At 38.9% G+C, this 21,066-nt stretch overlaps 1 pseudogene; it reads right to left on the reverse strand.

Annotated features, from left to right (window-relative positions):
- The window catches only part of LOC148821776 (uncharacterized), an 86,410-nt pseudogene that overhangs the window by 38,956 nt on the left and 26,388 nt on the right, over positions 1-21,066 (reverse strand).

Below are 21,066 nucleotides of genomic sequence, written 5' to 3' on the forward strand. Positions count from 1 at the left end.
TGTGAGCTCGGTGACTTTGAGACCACTTGTTATCCCAAGTTGTTTGAATCGCCTCAATTCAAATAGAGAAAAAAGAGCTGACTGACAAGATGTGGCTGTCAATGTTGGATTAAAAAAAAACAACATTTTTTGCCCGACGTTAGTTGCATTGCTTGAAAAATAATTTTATTTTGAGAGACTGGATAAGTAATTCAAGTGTTTTTTTAACTTCCTGAAAAACAAGTAATAATTTAACAATATGTGCAAACGTTTTATGATATGTCGCTGTTGTGAATGTCTGTGGAGTGTATCTTATTTGCCTGTCTGTCCTGGCTATGCTCTCTTGCTCGCCCTCCCCCCCTCAATTCAATTCAATTCAAGGTGCTTTATTAGCATGACAGATGGGCACAATCAGTGTTGGGTATTTACTTTGTAATCTGAGGTCCTTTTAACTGTTTTTGCATCTACTGTATTGCTTTGAGATGCCACTTTTAAAGGTGATATACTGTATAAAATCAAGGCTTTAACTTGCTTTAACTCCTCAAGTCTGAGTTCTTGTGTCTGTCCTATCCGAACCCGAAAGTATTACAATATGTATCTTTATAGCAGGTGGTGTACAGCTTTTTAGTATAGATTATACTTTTCTAAAATGTCTTTAAAAAATAAAAACGATTACAATCTAATCTTTCCACGTTTGATCCCAAGATCCCAAGAAAAATAAATCTAAACAGTGAGAAAGCTATGCTGAAAGTTTATTAAGATACTTAGAAGACAAATATATCAATTTATGTTGCATTTGTCTGATTGTGAATCAAAAAACACATATATTTAAACACGGGTTTGCGATTTAAATCAAAACACGATTTAAATAATATAAATGTTTATATTGTAACACATAAATGACTATTCATTGTTATTAAAATGACTTAAATACGATCATGTTGTGATATTTAGAAATATAAATTTGTTTGGTGCGAGTGAAGTTATATTTAATCTCTGACCCAGGGAAAAGTTTTATTTTTTCAAAGAAATGTTTGTTAAAAAAAAAGTCATGGCTCCTGCTGGATTCGAACACCCACCAAGTGATGTGGGAGTCAGGAACCTAACCCACAGCGCCACCAGCAAGGTCACATGAGGAGTGCTGAAAAAGCCCTACAGAAACATTATCAACAGACAATGTGTACTATTCTTGTGTTGCGGTACATGAATGTAATTATATCGTTATTAATTTCTTTAGATATGCGATTCCATATTATATTCCCTTTTAATCAAATTCTAAAAGTATGCTTGTTGACTCCGGTATCACGTTAGTTAAAGACTTCGATGCTTAAAATGTTTAGGGAGAAATGGAATACTGGTGTGTATTTTTTCTTTAAAGTACCGAGACCAGCCATATACTGTATGTTTATGTTCCAAAATTAATATCGTTTATGGCCTTCACACGCGTTACAGTATGCTCCTATTCTTTTTATGCTCAGCTACTAAGATTTCCCTTCAGTGGTAAAATTCCATATAAATATTCAATACTAAAACGGGCACAGTAAAGACATTTAAATCTTTCTACGACCGACCAATGCACCACGAGTGCCCCTGTCGGTCAACCAATCACGTACCGCGGTATTTTGAGTCAACGCGCGTCACGATGCACGAGGCCATAGCCAATTACCCCCGGTACGTGTCTGTGCCGTGCACTTTGAATGGCTGCATCTGTATATACTGTATTTTTACTCAATAGAGTGTTCTCAATAGGGGCTCCAATGTCATCTCCATCAGGAAAAGCACATCAGGTGCTCAATGAGAACAGTTTCCACTGCTGTTGACTGCGAAAAACCTACACAAAAAATAATAATAAATGTAGCAAACCTCAAAATGTTGTAACATTCTTTCATTTAGCTTTTTGTGATTCTCTGCTGCCTTTATTGTATTTTTTTTGCTTTATTGTATATTTTTGTCCCATTAATTCCTGTGATCAGTTTGTGTTAAACTGTGGGTACAATATGAAATACAGAATTTATACAGAAGGTAATGGAAGATTATATGGGAATTTACTGTAGCCCTTTTATTCAACAACAGACAACAAGGGTTTCCCTGGTATCCTGGTAATCCTGGTACACTGGTAATTCTGATATCCCTAGTATCCCTGTATCCTGATAATCCATATGCAAAGAAGGCTCCACAGCAACTATTGTTGCTGTGTTAGGCACATTTTGTTGTTGTACTAAAAAAATTGTATATCGTATACTTTGAATTTGTAACCATAAGGAAACTTACAGAACGTTATTGGTGAGATTTCTAATTGGTCTTGTAAATTAACCACCACATCACTGCAGGTATAAACAATTTATCTCGGGGAGGAATCATTTTTACAAAAAAACTCACTTTAACGAAAGTATTTAAATCATTCATGTCTTGTCCGATTGTGTTAAATTACAAAATGTACTCTTTTTATTAGACTTCAGACTTCCAAGCATAAGATAAGTTACAGTAAATGTCAACAAAACTAAAGAGAAAAAATGAAATGTCTTGATTGCTTAAGTATTCGGAGATGTGAACTTTGAAGTCTGTACACATTTTGGACACTGGCTTTGTGCAAATTAACCCCATTCTTCTTGGCAGATTTGCACAGGCTTTCTCAGATTGCTTGGGACTAGCTTTATTTATATTTATAGTTATAGTTCTTTTAAGTCTTTTAACAGATTCTCAATGGGATTCAAGTCAGTTCTTTGGGCAAATCAAGGATATTCACTTCTTGTATTTAGACTTCTCAAGTGTAAATTTGATTTTGTGCTTTGGATCACTGTCCTGCTGAAAGATTATTTTTTGCATCTTGTGTAAAGCTTTGCACTTCTGTGTTGTCTGATGTGCTTTCTCTTAAACCCCATGCAGGATTTGTGAGATGTTTTTATTTTAGTTCTATAAATGTCCCCTTTATAGAGCGACCATTCCATAAACTTTTCCCCTTGAATATTTCTCACTAAATTCTGTAACCCTTTCAAAGTCACTATTAGCCTTTATCACTTAGTTGCTTTGAAAGCTCTTTGGTCTTCATAGTTGAATCTTTGCTTGGAATTTACAATCTGACTGAGGGACCTTAGGGATAGGTGTATTTATTCTGAATCAAATTAACCACTATTATTGAACACAGATTGTGTGGCTTGTTAATGTAATGTAACTTAATAAATATATCAATTGAGCACAACAATTCCACTGCGTGCTCCAGTTTCCTCCCACAGTCCAAGACATACTGGTAGGTTAATTGTTGAATTGACTCTGGTGTGAGTGTGCACATGTTTGTATCTGCCCTGTCAAGGACTGGTGCCCATTGCTTGCCATGATAGACTCAGACTCCCCCATGACCCTCATGCCACAGCAAATGGTTAGAATACTTATGCAATTATGACTTTTCCATTTTTCTTTCATATTAATTATCTATTTTCTTTATTTTTGCTTTTTTGCTTTGAATGTGTTGGGTAGGTTATGCATGTAAACTAATATAAATTGCTACTTCAGAGCCTCATGGCTATTAGCTTTAATTCATCAATGTGTAAGTACTTTTGCTTACCACTGTCTTCTAATATGGCAGTTTAATTATTTTCAATGTCCTATATGATTTGCAAACATTTTATATAATATATATATAATAAATATATTTTACGTACTATTTATAATCCTTAAAATACATGGTATTTTGTTCATTTAATTCTTTGAATTTGCTAATAAAAATCCTCAAAATGCTAATCTATTTTGGCTAAGTATGGTGAACAATCTGGGGAAAAATGATTGTGAACAGCTATTCCAATGGATCCAATGCTACATGAAGGATTTCCCATGGATGTGTGCTATTTTTGTGTTGAAGGACACAAATAGAATGCTCCAGGAAGACTTTTTTTCTGTACTAGAGGCATGAAGTGAGGCAACCTTGTCCCCTACATGTTCTTTTCAGCTTACAGTAGTTCTGCATTCCAACCTCATTGATATAGGTCATTTTGAAGGTCCTGTGTCCCTTTAAAATGTAGGCAAAATTATCAGTGACAATATCCTGACTTGTATAAATGTATAACTGCAGTCATCTAAAATTCTACTTGTTTCTCATAATCAACGGACAGTTTATAATGATATACCATATATACTATATTTTAAATCTGTTCAGGGACACATTTATAATGGTAAGATTTCTGAAGTCCTCCACAGTCACTTTCAATAACTGCTTATCCAATTCAGGATGAAGATGGCCTAGAATCTTTCCTGGGAAGCACTGGGCACAAGTCAGGATACACCCTAGACAGGACACCAGTCCATTGCAGGGGAAACACAGATACCAACATACGTACAGTACTCACACGAGTGTCAATTTTACAGAAGCAAATTAACTTCCCAGACAGCATGTCTTTTTGTTTGATCTTCCAGTTCCGGTTGAGAGAGAACGTTCACACGCGTCTGGCTGTCATTCTTCTTGACAGTTTTTATTTTTATCTACTTTTTTCCAGTTTCTTTCTTTTTACCTTTTTCTCTGTTTCCCTCATTTTTAATTATTTTTAGCTGCTCCGGGTTGCAATCTACAAACGGACTTCCACTGTGACTGCTTCTACTGCAGACTACTCATTGCTGGAATTGTTCAACTAAGGACTTTTTTAACCACCTGCTAATGCCGTTTCGGGATTTCCTTCCCGGTTTTTGTCACATCATCGCGGATTCCTCGAACACATTTCTAAGGTATTCCTCACTGCAACTCTGCAACTGAAACGAAATGATTTCCTGTAAAAAAACGTACGATTAGTGCTGTAATATTGGGATTCTGCGACCAATGCATTATATTCACCGCAGCACAGGATGCCGTTTCTTTCTTTTGTCCTGCTGCAGGACCATCCCGCATCACGCCGACAAAAAAAATGTACTCCCACTACCATGACTGGAACCCACTCTGCCCTCTGGCTCCTCGAGACTGGCAAGATCAACACAACTATTAAACACCCACTCCGTGAAAAATAAGGGTCTTATCAGACAGTATGTGACTTTATTACAGAAAAAATGACTTTCTGTTCTACTCTCAAAACCTTCTTCTTTAGATGGGCCTTTACTTACAGTAACTATTCTTTACCCCTCTGCTCCAACTGTATTCATTACCTCATCTACTGTATCCTCTCATTGTGTATTCTCATTGTGCATATCGTGTATTTTTTATTGCTGTTGTTGTTATTCTGTAAAGCCCTTTTAGGAGCCACCTTTGAAGGCCCTATATAAAATAGATTTTTTAAATTATTATTATTATAAGGATTGTGGAAGGAAACTAGTACCTGGAAGAAACCTATGTAAACATGGAATTGAACCCAGTGCTAACCATAACCCCCCCACAACTGATAATTGAAAGCTAATTCCCAAGGGATATATTAATTATAAAATTGAACGCTATATAAATTGCTGTATAAATACATAAGGGACTCCTTGATCATGTCTTGTTCTAAAATGTTTCTGAAGGATTGTTGGTGAATGTAGAGAATTACAGAGTTACAGTGACTTCCTCATTAATGAATGTTCCTAACTGAGGATGATACAAATTAGACAGCCTTTATATACAGATGTAACACTCCATATTTGATGCTTTTTGGTCCCACTAATGAGTGGTGCTTTGGAATGCATTCATGGTTTAAAGTCTTGAGTAATACTTGTGGCCTTTTTAATGGACTTTATGCCTTTCCCCAAACCTTGTGTGTGAGTAGATAATGCCATAAAAAGTCACAGGATGCATGCAGGCAATTTAACAGTTTGAATGTCTGTATGCTTTATTGTTCAAATTAATAAAATAAATTGAGGAACAGAATTTGTTGTAGGTGCAATGTGGTTGTGTGTACAAGGCAAGGTCTCCTTTGAATCGACAATCCCGCTGTTTTAATTACATAGTACTGATTAAAATGTTTGTTAATGTGCAATCATTGTTTTATACCAACATCAAGTTTTAAAAGCATACAAATTAATTGAAGCACTTTGCTTTTAAGATCTATTAAAATACTAATCCCCTTAATCTATTTTAAACAACAGACTTTTTACTTTTCTGTATCAAGTATTTGTGGCACCATTCCTTCAGAACTAGCAGGTCTGAGGATTAATATTTTTTCTGCTAGCCTGCAAGGCAATTAATTAACTGAAATGATTATGTGAGGAATGAAACTCACTTGACTTGTCAACCTGATGCTTTGACAGGCTCACAGAGAGAATTAATTTACATCAAACACTTTATTGAGCAGTTCAGTCCAGATGAAAGTGAAAATAATCCATGCCATTGTCTTATAAGGGCCAGTCTTACAGATATGTTAACCAAGGGCTGCAAAATATTACTTGTGAAATTTGTTGATGTGCTTTTCTTCAGGCAGTTCAATATGATGAGCATTGAACTTTCTGTGTTATTTATAGACCCTTCATTTTTGGCACATATTGTATCCAGTGTGATCATTATCCTTTTTGAGATCTTTCATGTTTTTTTGGGGGGAAACATGTCATTTTTTCCATTAAAAGGATACAATTATGATCCACTTTACTTAATAATATCAGAAACCAAAATTAATTTAGGATAATTTGTATTTCACCTAATTCAATAAAGTAATAAAGACTTAGAACAGTATTATTTTTATGCATACTAAAATAGTAAAATACATCTCAGAGTTCAATTTATTTGATTACTTGTTCTCACTTCAGAAGAATTTTATGTTTTACAGAAGAATTTGTTTTTCCAAACTAAACACCTCACATTGTCAATTTCAAGAAGTTCATTGGCAAGCAGCACTAACAGTATATCTTAAATGTACCTTCGCTTATTTCCTTTTGGATTAATCATCATCATTACAGAGCAAAAGTGTGAAAATTATGCAACACTAATTAAGGACAGAAGAGTATATTTCAAGGATCTGTTGGGTATTAAGTAGATTTACCAGCATTGCAGCATGAAGACAGTATGGTATTTTGTGGTTTGTGCTCATGTATGACATATTCAAATGTATAGACCAGCTGCTAAACAGTTATTACATGTTAAAGTTCTCATCTCTTGCCACAGTCTTGCAGGTCACTGTTGTTATCTCTTTTTAAAAATAATAATAATTGCTTACACTTGACTCGTGCTTTTCTGGACACTCCACTCAAAGTGTTTTACAGGTAGTGGGTACTCCCCTCCACCACCACCTGAATGATGCAATAGCAGCCATAGTGCGCCAGAACACTCACCATACATCACCTATTAGTGGGAAGGAGAACAGAGTAATGAAGCCGGTTCATAGATGGGGATTATTAGGAGGCCATGATTGGTAAAGGCCAATGGGAATTTTGGCCAGGATGCCAGGGTTACACTCCTACTCTTTTTGAGAAACACCGTGGGATTTTAATGACCACAGAGAGTCAGGAATTTCCCCGTCACTATAGTGGGGCATTAGGATCCAAATAGACCGCAGGAAGGGTGAGCATCACTTGCTGGCCTCACTAACACCTCTTCCAGCATCAACATTAATTTTTTCCAGGAGGTCTCCCATCCAGGTACCAACCAAGCTCACACAAGCTTAGCTTCAGTGGGTTGCCAGTTGTGAGTTGCAGGGTGATATGACTGCTAGCTGTTTCACAAACTTCATTTACACATCCATAGACTACTGTAACAGACCGAGGAGTTTAGTGTAAATCAAAAGAAACCATATAATAACATAAATAAAAACTAATGTAATAAAAAAAAACTTACGTCAAGGGTAGCAGTATCTCAATGTATCTCTAAGAGATTAGAGATATCAATTCACTAGTCATTTTTCAGCATCTCTGGAATTTCAGTTTGTTCTCATTTTGTGAAGTCCTTTTGTAATATAATGACATGCGAAAGAATGATGTAAAATAGAAATACTTTTGGTGTTATGACCACAATATTTGTCACCTTTTTTAAACATGAATCTTATGTAAGTTCAGATTTACAAGATAAAATCCACAAGGTTGATATTTCAAATTACAAATTTGTTTTAGAAAAAAACTGGATACATTATTATAACTACATCCACATTGATCAAATTTACCACCTAGCTGTTTTACAGTGTATTGAACAGTTCAGTCACTGTATATTGCGTTTTTTAAGTGACTAAATTATTTAGCACATTTCTTGTGCTTTGAGTTATTGATTTTTCTTTGGATAATTCTCTTTTGAGTAGTTTCTAACAATTTTAATTTGACATTCTTCTATACAACATTTTCATTGACTGCAATTATATGTAGTTTTGTTTTTCTCAGTAATTAAATACATCTGTTTTTCTCTCAATACATTTGACATTCCATTATTATCAAACACTACGGGATAACTAGTTTATGGATTCTGCTACTTCTTTGATTCTCTTGTAATACTCCATTGACTTTGGAAAATCCAAACAAAATCCAAGCATAATATACACCCATTCCATGTTTGGAAAACATGACCAAACTGTTATTGGAACATTTATTGGAACAACTGAGGACAGGGAAGATCGTATGTTGGGAGATGCTGTATGTCATTAGTTTAAGTGAAAAAAGAGATAATTCACTTTATTTGCTTTAAAATCTGAATACAAATACTGTTTGATTTAAAGTGGGTGTTTAGTGCTTTGGTCTTCTTACTGCTCCTTATGAGCAGTACAGATAAGAATGGGAAAAAAAAACTTTTTAAAGACACTTAACCTAACAAACAAGTTAACCTAAACAAGTAAAATAATTTATATTATCATTACTCATAAAATTAAAAAAAAAATTGTACATGCTTTATAAGAGATGTATTTGTCTTAAGAAATTTTAAAAATGGTGCTAATATGTAGCATTTATTTTGGAAATATAACACTAATCCTGATTTATGAGGGGGCTGTTCTAATCTTTTTTATCTTAAGTGTGACAGTTGGTTACATTGTCTATTCTGAACTCCTGAAAATAGACTATGACATTTCTTTTTAGCTTGTGTTGTGTTTATTAGAATAACACCACATCTTCTCAAGTCTGCCAGGTGTTTAATCTCTGATAACTATGTTAGTTAAAAGTCATATATGTGTGCATTTTATGTATCCTTTAACTTAAATTATATGATTGGACATGATGACCACAGAAGTACAGAGCCCAGAAATATAAATATAATATAGAAATATAGAAATATAATAATACTTTTAATAGCCCAAACTAGCAGTATGAATAAAAATAAGTATTCCTTTCATTTATAAAGTGCTTAACAGGTAATGGGGACTCCCCTCTACATCCACCAATGAGCAGCACCCACCTACAGATGCAGCCATTCAAAATGCGCGGGCGATACCGCATTATTTTGCGGTACGCTGTACGCAGTCTACCGCAAGCTACCGGTAAATACCGCGAGTTACCGTAAATTCTCCTATAATACGACAAGCAAAATAATAGTATCCGGAATTTCCGCAAGGTGGAGCTAATAAAGCTCAACCTCTCATGTTTGAGCTGTGGCCATCAAAGTCTTTAACGAAGATATTACTAATAGTATTAATAATGAATGACCTTGGACAAGCTGTAAGTGTAAACTCAAAGTATTGCCCTGGTCAACATTCTTTTTTTCATTGACCATCTTTGTAAAAGTAACACCACAGCATTTCGCAATCACGCATTTGTTTCCAATCATGCAAAGTACAGTGATTCACCATGCCTTTCACATGCTCATAAAAGAGATTGATTTAGGAACATAAACATATTACCGTATGCAAACTGTACTGTATACAGTATGTATATGTATATTTAATGTCTTAACTGTGCCCGTTTAAGTATTGACTATTCATATCTAATTTTACCACTGAAGGGAAATCTTAGTAGCTGAGCATAAAAAGAATAGGAGCATACTGCAACGCGTGTGAAGGCCATAAACGATATTAATTTTGAAACATAAACATACAGTATATGGCTGGTCTCGGTACTTTAAAGAAAACATACACGAAACATGGTTTCATTATGACCAGAATCTGTCTTGAGATATTTTTAACTTGATTTACAGTATTTGAGAGGTATGTCTTAACACCGATACTACAGTGCTTAAGTACTGCTCACGTATATGTTTCTAGGTTTATATTATGCATTTCATAAGGTCAAATTACTTTTGAGCAACTAATAAGAAGCGCGAAACGGTATGCGTTTTAGTTTCGTTTCGTGCTGGGACCCGTGGATTGATTAGAGATATCAAGTACATACAAGTCATTTTTTAAATGTTGTAGTTCGTCTTGAAAAAATGTTACGAGTACATCATCTATCAACAATTACACAGGTTCTGTTTCCATATTGCGGATTTTGGTTACGTAATATTATTTTCTAGATTTCACGTTGTGAATATATGATTTGGGCAAACAGAGCCGCAAAGAAGTACATTATGGGTTGTTGTTTTTTTTATGCAGTTTTATCTAGAACAAGCGATGCTTAAACCTTTGTCTGATTCTTGTGAAACTATCCACACGACAGTTACAGTACCTAGGAGTTGACTTCAGTGATGTCACTGATGGGATGTTTCTAAAAATCCATCCTCTGTAAAACGTCTTCTCTAGTTGTCCTGCATATGTATTCGCTAATGAAGCTGTGTGTTCTGAGCCTGGATCTCTACATTTCTGTATGAACCAGCTTAGAGGGCTAAAGACAGCTTGTGTTTAAATTGAGTGTAAGGCAATTTATGCTTCTAAAGTCATGGTCAGCATTTATTATTGTACTGTGCTGTAAACTTGTTCTGTGCCAAGTCACATTATTTTATAGCGTTTTTATAGCGTTATCAAATCCGGTGGAGTTTCCTGACTCCCATGTCACATGGTCTGTGATTGAAACTTGTAAAACCGGTTTAATTCGTCACAGCCAGCACTCCGGTTGTAAAGTAGAAGCAGGCGAGATTTCCAGCGAAAAACACCTCCCCCTTCTTCAGGTGTGAGGGTCTTCTGCTCAGAATGAAACGCTAAAATGTAATGTAGGCTCTGAATGGGTTCAATTGTGATTTGGGCTTGATTAAGGTCGCTGCCTTTCATCTAAAACCCTACTTGAATCCTTCTAAACTAAAAATCAGTGTTTGTGAGTTCTAAATAAAGAGGTATCCAGGTAACAGTGAAACGGGCGGACAGTCTGGGGAGATCGCCCGTTTTCCATGTAAATAGTTCCCTGGTTCCGCACCCCTTGGTGTTTCTCTCGCTCTCTCTCGGGTCACCTGATCATTAGCTCGAAAGATTTGAGTGCTTTGTGTATATTCTAATGGTAGTGGGGGCAGGGTGTGTGGGAACAGGTTTGGTTGAAATTGCATTGGAGATCTATGTTCTTCACACCTGAAACATTTTCTCTGAAAGCATTTTCTTCGCAGTTTAACCGATCTTGTTACAGCATGTTACAGTTTACTATTATTAACCATATTAATTTTAAGTGCTTAATGTAAAATCTTGTAAAAATATATTTTCATTGTTCAAATATACATTAAGTCTGACTATCATATAATAAGTTAAATACAAAACTAAAGAAAAAATAGGGTTAAATATAATTCAAAATATTTTGCTAACAATGTTAACTGTTTATGAATAATAAAATGTATTAGCTAAGGAGTAGGATGGCACAGTTGTTAGTATGTTTTTTGTTTTGTTTCTTTTTCATAAATACAACAGTAGTACCTGATGTCTCAGTGGCTTTCAAAATTAAATTATGCATGCAAACCTGTGAACTAGAAAGATAACTAAGATATCCATCCATTTATAATGGTGGCAAAGTGGTTAGCATTGCTATCTTGCAGCACTGGGGTCCTAGGTTCAATTCCTGCCATCCTGTGTGTGTGGAGTTTACATGTTCTCTCTGGGTTACATGGTTTTTCTCCATATGTGAGATATGACTCCCTCTCGCACTCCAAAACATACTGGTAAGTTAATTGGTTTATGGGAAAACTGGCCCTGGTGTGTGTGTGTTTGTGTCTGTCTGTCCTGTGATGGACTGGCGCTATGTCCAGGGTGTATTCTGCCTTGTGTCCGTTGCTTACTGGGATAGGCTCCAAATCCTCTGTACTGGATAAAGAGATTAGAAATGGAAGTAAAGGCACTGTGTGGATGGAACTATACACAGTGTTAGAAACCCACTATGAAATGGCAGCATCTCACTGAGAATAAAATATTTTATACTGCTGGAAACAGCCTTTCCACCTCTCTTGCACATCAGTATCAGTAGGCATACTTTTGATGAAGATGATGAAGTTAACAGACTATATGTTTACATAGATACTGAAATAAGGATTGTATTTTAGATTATGTGTAGTTGCTGGCATTGAACTGTGTGTTGGATGCACATGAATTGAAGGAATGGGCAAACATAGCTGATGCGGATCCACAGAGCCAGCATATTAAGATGTTTATAATTAGAGGCAATTTGTTTAAATAACTAGGTATGGATACTGATGTGCAAGAGAGGTGGAAAGGCTGTTTCCTTAAGCCAGCAGTATAAAATGTTTTATTCTCAGTGAGATGCTGCCATTTCATAGTGGGTTTCTAACACTGTGTATAGTTCCATCCACACAGTGCCTTTACTTCCATCCATTTCTAATCTCTTTATCCAGTACAGAGGATTTGGAGCCTATCCCAGTAAGCGACGGACACAAGGCAGAATACACCCTGGACATAGCGCCAGTCCATCACAGGACAGACAGACACAAACACACACACACCAAGGCCAGTTTAAATCTAACCTCAGAACCTTTCTTTTCAGAAGACTTAGTGTCTGTATCTGCTTCATTTTCTAATTTTGGTAGCACCTCTAACTGCTTGTCTTTCTTATATGCATTTACTTTGTAATCTGTGGTCCTTTTATCTGTTTTTACATCTACTGTATTGCTTTGAGATGCCACCTTTAATGGTGATATATCAAATAAAGTTTTTTATTATTGTTATAGGGAAACATGATCAGATTGTCCCTGGTTCAGAAAAAAAGATCTAAAGTATACTAGTTTGTCACTCTTCTAATTCCCTTTGCTAAATGACTTTTCATACTAATCTGATCAATCTAACTGCCAGTTTTCTGTGCTTTCTCTATCCTGCTAGATTTGCAATTATTCTGAAAATTTTCATCTTGAAATAACTCATTTCTAAATACCTTTTTCACTGTTAACATCTTGCAGCAACTCTGCGACAAAATATACACTCTGACAGTTCATCCTGCTACCAACTTTAAATAGAACAAATCTTAAGATTTCTATATTTATGTCTTTATTTAGTGGTTTCATTAGTGACAAAGGCTAAACTTTCTTGGAAAAATGTCTTTTATGTGTTGTGGAAAAAACTGACTTGCTTTAACAAAATATGTTTACAAATCCTTTCACCTGGCATTTTCGTAGTTAGAAATTATGGAACGCTCTGTTAAAAGCAAGGGAGTTTTTATGTCCGTTGCAGTTCTTTTGCAACATGAATATAATTATATCGTTATTAATTTCTTGAGATACGCGATTCCATATTATATTCCCTTTTAATCAAATTCTAAAAGTATGCTTGTTGACTCCGGTATCGTGTTAGTTAAAGACTTCGATGCTTACAATGTTTAGGGAGAAATGGAATACTCAGGCACTAAGTAAAAGGAGATGCTTCATATTGCTTGACTAATTTTAAAAACTAAGTTAGAAATGCAGACGCTTCCTCGGTGCGCTGCTCTGGTGCGCCGGCTCTTACACAGTGCCTGTCTGCCGTAAGCGTTACAATATACATACCCAACACTGCTTGTACCCATCTGTCATGCAAATAAAACACCTTGAATTGAATTGAATTGAGGGGAGAAGGGGGGGATACTAAAGCCAATACTGGCTCAATGGGCTTTGACGTGCTAATGCGTTGGTTTAACAGTCCGGGTGTGGCAGGCTTCCAATATCAACTCGACTCGATTGGAAGACAATGAACGTATTTTAGCCCTAAATGAATTAATAGCAAACATGGTTTACATAAAATACATTTTTCCAAGAAAGTTTATAATAATACGATCTATAGTTGAAATCTGAGCCTACTTTAAAAATAAAGGAAAAGCATTTTCAGAGAGCAATCACGCTGTGTTTATGTAGAAAAAGCGATTAGGTTTATGATCATTTAGAGATGAATGATCAATGTGGTAGTTTAAATAATGTGAGTCAGGAAACTAACACAGCGCCACCGGATTTAATAACGCAATAAAAACGCTATAAAATAATGTGACACAGTACAGCACAGTACAATAATACTGACCATGACTTTAGAAGCATAAATTACCTTACACTCAATTTAAACACAAGCTGTCTTTCTGTATGAACCTCTAAGCTGGTTCATACAGAAAATGTAGAAATGCATTAGCCTGATTATGATTAAAAACACATAATTAAACACGCGTTTGCGATTTAAATCAGAACACGATTTAAATCAATATAAATGTTTATATTGTAACGCATACTGTCCAGCCTCCATTTCTCTATAAAAATTTACTGTTGCACACACACACACAATAGAAGCAGGAACCGCTGTCAGAAGGGAAGATATGTTCAAAATATCGCAAATATCGATCATGTTGCGATATTTTGAAATATAAAAGTCAACTGATTGTCCATAATATCGCTTACCTATTTTTTCGAAGAAATGTTTGTTAAAATAAGAGTTCAGCACCAGCTGGATTCGAACACACAACCTGCCAGTTAGTAGTCACACCTACACAGTAGGCACCTAGACCAGTAGGCTACAAGAGAGCTCGCATGATCAGGCAGGCGACACAGCCCTACACAGCCCTGCCGCAGTACACGGATATAATCATACCGTTATTAAATTCTTTAGATACGCGATTCCATATTATATTCCCTTTTAATCAAATTCTAAAAGTATGCTTGTTGACTCCGGTATCACGTTAGTTAAAGACTTCGAAGCTTACAATGTTTAGGGAGAAATGGAATACCGGTGTGTATTTTTTTCTTTAAAGTACCAAGACCAGCTATATACTGTATGTTTACGTTCCAAAATTAATATCGTTTATGGCCTTCACACGCGTTACAGTATGCTCCTATTCTTTTTATGCTCAGCTACTAAGATTTCCCTTCAGTGGTAAAATTCAATATCTACAACGGGCACAGTAAAGACGTTTACAGTAAGTCTTTCTACGACAGACCAACGAACCACGAGTGCCCCTGTCGGTCAACCAATCACGCACCGCGGTATCCCGTGTCATCATACCTGCGGTATCTGTACCGCGGTGTCTGTGCCGCGCACTTTGAATGGCTGCATCTGTAGATGATGCAATAGCAGCCATAGTGAGCCAGTACACTCACCATACATCAGCTATCAGTGGGGAGGAGAACAGAGTGATGAAGCCAATTAATAAATAGGGATTATTAGGAGGCCATGACTGGTGAATGCCAGGGGGAAATTTGACCAGGACGCCGGGGCAACCACTACTCTTTTCGAGAAATGCCCTGGGATTTTTTAATGACCACAGAGAGTCAGGACCTTGGTTTTACGTCTAAAACCAGATGGTACCTTTTAACAGTATTGTGTCCCTGTCACTATACTGGGACATAAGGACCCACATAGACCGCATGGTGAGCACCCCCTACTGGCCCTACTACAACTCTTACAGCAGCAACCTTAACTTTCCCAGGAGGTCTCCCATCTAAGTACTGGCCAAGCTTACACCTGTTTAGCTTCAGTGGGTTGCCAGCTGTGAGTTGCAAGGTGATCTAGCTGCTGACTTTGAAACCGATCATTCTACAGAACCTGTAGTTAAAAGCAAAAAAGAAAAAAAACATTCTCCTCTAATCCATTATGTTCAGCTTCACATCTCCCACTGATCCTGATTTTGCTAAGGAAAAGTCCCATACTGTCTTGTAACTGTGAGAACTTCTTGCAAATTCTAAAGGAATTCAAGTCTGGTTTTGCTGCTGAGCAATCCTGGTTCTTCCTTCCAGATTGAAGCTGAGTTCTCAACAGTTCATCAACACATTCCTATTTCATTAAGCAACTCGGCCCCTGGTCATCCAAGACTTACCTCACTTATACTGTATACACTAAACCTAGAATCCAAAATACCCTTAAACAAACATTCCTTTATCTCTCCATTCAACGACCCACAGTTTAAGCCATGCATCGCAGAACACTTTTGTCACCTTCTCTATGCTTTCTTTATTTCTGCATTGGTGGTTTGTGGTGCAACTTGGTTCTTTTCGGGGGTCCTAGCCTCCTTATTCTTTGGCCAGAAGATTAGCCTTCAGGTTAAGCCAAATTTGAACTAAAACACTCCATAATCCTATCAGTACACTTTATTCTTGGATTATGCTATTCCTAGTGAAATAACACAGAGATATTATCCATGTTATTTTCAGATCACCTTGCAGTATTCAAAATTGGCATATTTTATTAATTCAGGTGGGTAGCTGCGTCAGCATGCGTAGGCTGCAAAGGAACAAGTAATAGGTTTATTCCATGCTGAAAAAAAGAAGAAAGCACCTGAAGAAGGCTCCATGGCCGAAACGTTGTGTTCTCTTTCTTCTTTTTTTCAGCATGGAATAAACCTATTACTTGTATATTTTATTAATTATTTTTACACAGAATCAATTGTAATAAAAAACCTTCACCCCACTCCCATCTCTACCTATAACAGCAACCTTCACTTAAAGAGAAAGAAAAAGGAGACAAAAAAAACTACAACTGTAACAATGATAGGATATACAATACAATAAACATATACAATATTTATAATTTATATATTTTCCAGGCTATGGAAAGTTTCAAAAATAAAATTCTTAAAAACAAGGCCATTGACGCCAAAGATGACCAGAATATGCACTAACCATATCTTTTTTTGAAAAATATAAAGTTTCAAAGAAGAATTCTCATTCAATAAAGTAAATATGATGAACAATACTTATCCCTCTAGTATCAAAAATTAAAAGGAACAAATTGTCTTCCAAAACATGTGGGCTTCATAACATTCCCAAACTTATTGAAAGAAGGTTCTGACTTTAAAAATTACAAATGTTTCAGAATGTGGGGTTAAACAGAATGGTGATTGGCTGACACCATCTGGCACCCCTCTGATTGAAGAAAAAAAAAACTTGCTGATCTGTTCTACATAGCAGGAAGACATGAGCATATGCTGCTTCTATTCGAAACGCGTATTTTAAAAGTTTAATTAGGAAGTAAAAACCTTACAGCGTACGCAGATTTCTAAACTGATCAGGAGGAAGAAAAATCACCCGTGTTTCGCACATAAAAATTGGTTATTAACTATCAAAACCTGTTTTATTTATTTTATTTTTATTTAGATTAAGAGTTCCCGTCACCCCCATTTCCATTTAAATCGCAAACCCGTGTTTAATTAAATATTTTTATTGATTCACAATCTGGCAATGCAATGTAAATCGTTATCTTTGTCTTCTGCATAATAATGTTCACCTCTCTGTCCAGCAAATTAATAATAAACTTTATTTTCGTCGTCTCCGCTTTAAAGGTACCCCCGTAATATTGTATTTCATTTCACTTTGACAGATTGTCTTTAAATCAATTGTTGTCAGAATATCCCCACCTCCAAACAAGAACAAAATTGCAACGATTTTATTAACTGGCTGTTTCAGTAACTTAAAGTATATATTTCAAGTAATAATTTAACAATATATGTAAATGTTTTAAGATATGTTTGTTGTGAATGTCTATAGATTGTATCTTATTTTTAGTTTTTGTTTTGTTTCACGTTAATTTTATAAGGGAATCTTGATTAAAATACTTTTATTTTTTCAGACAGAATTCACATTCGCTGCAGCCAAATGGCCTTGCAGATCAGATATCAAGGATCAAAACAATTATCGTGCAGGCTCCTCAATGGAATCGCTTTAACATGCTAATGTGTTGGTGTAACACTCTGTGTCTACAGTACATTGTAAACAAACCAGTTTCACAGGAATTTTCAACCCCCAGCCAATGTTTTTTCATGGGTTGTTATCCCGTAAAGCGCTTTGAGGAGCCACCTTTAAAGGCGTTATATAAAATAAAGTTCATTATTATTATTAATATTGATCATATTTTTCCTCCCAGAACTTGTAAATTGTTGTTGTTATTGTTATTGTTATCCTGTAAAGCGCTTTGAGAAGCATACTGTCCAGCTTGTCAGGTGCATTCTCTTGTAAAATAATAAATAGAGCTTTAGGCTTATTAGTGCTCCACTTACAGCAACCCAATGTAAATACATTTTGTCTCCAAATCCACCACCACTTGTATGAATCATAGCCCTGCCAAACGATGCAAATTCCGCTGCAATGGTTGTGTGCAGGAATTATTCAGTATGGCATCTCCATGTTCAAGTAAACACTGCTCTGTGTGCAAATGCAAATGCATTTAAAAAAAGTTTTTTTTAAAATAAAGCCACCTTTAAAGGCGCTATATAAAATAAAGTTTATTATTATTAATATTGATGATATTCTTCCTCCCAGGACTTGTAAAATTGTTGTTGTTATTGTTGTTATCCCGTAAAGCACTTTGAGAAGCATACTGTCCAGCATATTGTATTTCATTGCATTTTGACAGATCGTCTTATAATCATTTGTTGTTAGAATATCCCCCAAGAGGATATAGAGGATATCCCCCAAGAGGTATCCAGGTAACAGTGAAACGGGCGTACAGTCTGGGGAGATCGCCCATTTTCCATGTAAATAGTTCTCTGTCTCTCTCTCTCTCGGGCCTGCGCTCTTGGCGGGCTTGTCTTGTGTCTCTCTCTCTTCTGGGCGTGGGAGTGCTGCTGGCGGGTGGTGACGGAGAAGAAATAAAGCGCAGTTTTTAACTCCACAAGTCTGAGTCTCTGTGTTCGTCCTCAACGAACCGAAATTCATTACATTGGTGTCAGAAGCGGGAGGATGGACAGTGAACGGCCGATGATGACGGCGAGCAGCAGCCGCCAGGGGCCGGGACAACCCCTCAGCACCGCCAGTGGCCACAGCCCTTATCAGGGCTACCCCACGGTGACCTACTCAGCGGAAGAGGGGCCCTTTCCCGGGTTGCCTCAGGCCGTGTGGCAGGAAGGAGATGCCAGACCAGCGGGGTCCAGCCCGCCACCCATGCTCCAGCCTGCACCGGTGAGACCGAGCCGTTATAATGGGGAGATCCCATGGCAGATGTTTGAGGCCCAGTTCCAGATGGCGGACTGGGCAAACAGCTGGTCTCAGGTGGAGATGGTGGGCCACCTCGCCGCTGCCCTGGAGGGGAAGGCCTGCCAGGCGTTGCTGGATGTACCCGGGGACCAGCGGTACAACTACACGGCGTTGGCGTCGGCCATCCGGAGGTGTTTTGGCAAGAGAGGGGAGGCGCTGGGACTGCTGTGGGCAAGGTTGGCCCAACGCTGCAGCCTAGCGGGAGAGCCGCTGGGTCCTGTCGCCGCAGACGTGGCCTACTTAGCCCGCCAGGGTTACCCTACTCTCCCGGAGGAGGCCCACCGGGAGATAGCGCTCCAGGCGTTCCTCTGGGCCCTGGCGCCGATTGAGGTGCAGGGCCACATGATGCTGGCTGCGCCGGTCCTCTTGGAGCAGGCCCTGGCTCTGGCTGAGCAGGCTGATGCTGTATTCGAGGAGACTGGTGGGCACCAACGGAGGGGCGCACGAGGAATCAGATTTGGAGGAGGAGACGGCCAGCGCGGCGACACCGAGGGAGCGATGACGGCGGGTCATCTGCCACCGCAGTGGGGAGAGGGGGCACATCGCCCGGGAGTGCCAGGCGCCGGAGCCCTGGGGACTCTGGAGGCTGTCGGGAAACGGGAGCGGGGCAGCCTAAAGGGGGGAAGGCCGCACTTGAGTGACGCTTCCCCCGCTCTGGAAAGCCAGAAGGAGCGCTTCACCCCGCCTGCTGTGGGAAGGGTTGGCCACAGCCGGGGCTTATTTCTTCCCTGCCTCATCGAGGGCAGACCCTGCCAGGCCCTCGTCGACACCGGTTCAATCATCACCCTGCTGAAGCCTGGTGTCCTGCCGGTCACCGAGGCAGCCGGACCCCCAGGGCGCTCACCGTGCACTTTGGGGCTGCGAGGGTGAAACACCCCTTCTACCTTGCCCCAGTCCATGAGGACTGTATCCTGGGGTTGGACTGGTTGCAGCAGGTGGGTGGTTGCACGTCTGCGGCGACTGGACCCAGCGGCTCTCCCGCTAGGCAGCAGCATTGGGCCAACCTTGCCCACAGCAGTCCCAGCGCCTCCCCTCTCCTGCCAAAACGCCTCCGGATGCCCGACGCCAAGGCCGCGTAGTTGTACCGCTGGTCCCCGGGTACATCCAGCAACGCCTGGCAGGCCTTCCCTTCCAGGACGACGTTGAGGTGGGCCACCATCTCCACCTGAGACCAGCCGTTTGCCCAGTCCGCCATCTGGAACTGGGCCTCAAACATCTGCCATGGGATCTCCCCATTATAATGGCTCGGTCTCACCGGCGCAGACTGGAGCAAGAGTGGCGGGCTGGACCCCGCTGGTCTGGCATCTCCTTCCTGCCACACGGCCTGAGGCGACCCGGGAAAGGGCCCCCCTTCCGCTGAGTAGGTCACCGTGGGGTAGCCCTGATAAGGGCTGTGGCCACTGGTGGTGCTGAGGGGTCGTCCCGGCCCCTGGCGGCTGCTGCTCACCCCCAAAAGGCGCTTTAGGGGGTCACTCGGCTGCTGGGGGAACCGGCGCTTCTCTGAGTCCGACATCATCGGCTGTTCACTGTCCATCCTCCCGCTTCTGACACCAATGTAATGAATTTGGGTTCGTTGAGGACGAACACAGAGACTCAGACTTGTGGAGTTAAAAACTGCGCTTTATTTCTTCTCCGTCACCACCCGCCAGCAGCACTCCCCCACCCAGACGAGAGAGAAACACAAGACAAGCCCGCCAAGAGCGCGGGCCCGAGAGAGAGAGAGAGAGAGAGAGAGAGAGAGAGAGAGAGAGAGAGAGAGAGAGACAGACACCAAGGGGTGCGGAACCAGGGAACTATTTACATAGAAAACGGGCGATCTCCCCAGACTGTACGCCCGTTTCACTGTTACCTGGATACCTCTTGGGGGATATCCTCTATATCCTCTTGGGGGGAATATCCTCTTGGGGGATATTCTAACAACAAGTGATTATAAGACGATCTGTCAAAGTGCAATGAAATACAAT

The sequence above is a fragment of the Atractosteus spatula genome, chromosome 13 (genome assembly GCF_055471065.1).
Source record: "Atractosteus spatula isolate fAtrSpa1 chromosome 13, fAtrSpa1.hap1, whole genome shotgun sequence".
In the NCBI taxonomy this organism is placed as follows: Eukaryota; Metazoa; Chordata; class Actinopteri; order Semionotiformes; family Lepisosteidae; genus Atractosteus; species Atractosteus spatula.